The 2,151-nt window shown below is 29.7% G+C and overlaps 1 non-coding gene across 1 annotated transcript; it reads right to left on the bottom strand.

Annotated features, from left to right (window-relative positions):
* Nucleotides 1–577: 577 nt before the first annotated feature.
* On the bottom strand, nt 578–680 carry LOC149243093 (U6 spliceosomal RNA). The gene has a single exon (XR_016246931.1). It is a non-coding gene; the product is annotated as a U6 spliceosomal RNA (small nuclear RNA).
* Nucleotides 681–2,151: the final 1,471 nt, after the last annotated feature.

Raw genomic sequence — 2,151 nt, forward strand, 5'->3', positions numbered from 1 at the left:
TTCGCGTCCACAAAAGGGTCCTTTTTCATACAAAATAGCCATAGTTATATACAGTTCCATCATGTCAAAAAATACTATCCATTACTGTCAGCTATCGGGACTGTTGTCCCTCTATTCTCTCTGATCTATGTATGGCCTGTGGTAAAATCTGTGTTCTTCGGTTCCATTCCGCTCCACAATTAGCCATTCGCCTCTGGGAAGTGTCGAGGCCTCTTTGGATAATTTGTCAGCCTCGCTGTTATGTTCTCTGTAAATGTGTAAACAAGAGAAATGATTAAAAGCTTCTTTGAGAGTGTGAGCATCATGTAATATATTGCTGAGTGTGTGTGTATGACATGTAGTGACATTGTTGATCCAGTTAACGACCACCATTGAGTCCCCAAATATGTTGATATTTGAATGCTGATGTGTTAAAGCAAAATGCAATAGATTCCGGATGGCAGAAAGCTCAGCATAATTATTTGATCCTCTTCCGAATCCCATTTTTACAAGGTATCCGTGATGTTCATTTATATGCAGCACGAAACCCCCTCCACACCCTGTTTGGTTTGCTGCCCCGTCGAAAAAAGTCCACGGGGTTAATTTGGACCATTTCTCGATTTGTGCGTGTCATCCTTGCGCAGGGGCCATGCTAATCTTCTCTGTATCATTCCAATTTTATCGGATGTCTCCGAAGAGACTTCAGTTGATCACCTCCTTAATATAATATCTTAGTTTATTTTTACCCTCTAACTCTTTATCACCCCTTTATTTAATGGTGATTAAATTTTGATACAATAATATCTTTAGTAATAATATATTTATTTTTCAAATGATCTCCTCCTTTATTTTCTAATGTCTTAGTGAAGCATGCTTATCCTTATGCCACCCTCACTTGAATTTAAGGTGATTTTAGCTAGAGTCACAAGCAATTTTAGGAAACATCATGTCTTCCATGTTATTTAACCTCTTCTTAGACATGAGATATATATGTCATGCTTTCAATGGGAGAAAGATATGTTTCGATAAAAAGGGTATGATATGAGGGTGTATTTCCTTAAATCTCAACATAAAAAAAATAAGTTACAATAACAATAATTGAAATTGTTGTAAATTATAACAATAACAAAAATTAGTATTATGTCATTTAATAGTTTTATAGATCCGACACTCTAAAATGGTGTCATCTCTTAGGCTTACTATAATAAGTCAATCTATATAGAATAATTGCCATAATATCAAAAGATAACTAAAATGTAGGTTAATAATATTATCAACTATTGATTATTATTAATGTCATTATATACTTTTATATGTGACTTTTTTTAGCAAAATTTATGACCTTGTAATCGTTGATCAACTTAACTTTAAATTAATATAAAATAATGAATAATACTAATAGACATAATTTATGTTGTTATAATTTCAATTTTATAATAGGTTTTGATTTTAGAAGAATAAATTTAAACATAATATGAGCATTATATAAAATTTTCTCTGGTAAGCCATCAATTTTTTTTATCAACCTCCTAATATAATAAAATATGATACTCAATGCAAACAAAATTACTAATAATAGTAAATAAAATTAAAGTTGTTATGATAACATACATATTACTAGTATATTTTTATCATTAAATAAATTTTATGGACACTTTAAAATTGTGTCAACCTTCTACTAGAATAGTATCTCAACATATAGTGTGGTATTTACTATATCAAATTATAATTAAATTGGTTAAAGATAATAACATATAAAATATTTTGACAATAAATAATATTAATCAACCTTTTAATATGAACTATAAATAATATTAGAAGAAATAATATAACTAAGTCTAAGATTAAGACGTCAAATATTTGCTTGTATAAGTTTATATAAATTTGTTTTATATAGTTTATCATGACAATTTTATCACAAAAAATGGTGATATTATGGATCAAATGATGGATAATAATAGTGGAGTCCCCAAGAATGAGAAGATCTTGAATATTCTCTCTAGTTGTTGGGGATATACCTTGTAGAAGGCCATAGGCCTCTGCTTGATTATTAGTTGTTTTGTCCAAGTCTCCCCAAAATTGGATTTCTAGTTGATTAACAGGGTGAAAATCACCCACGAGTTATTTAATTATTAAATAATTAAATTAAATTAATTAACTAGTTGCTTCATT

Source organism: Pinus tabuliformis, chromosome 8 (assembly GCF_031772625.1).
Source record: "Pinus tabuliformis cultivar Carrire ecotype Pingquan chromosome 8, CPIR1, whole genome shotgun sequence".
Taxonomy (NCBI): domain Eukaryota; kingdom Viridiplantae; phylum Streptophyta; class Pinopsida; order Pinales; family Pinaceae; genus Pinus; species Pinus tabuliformis.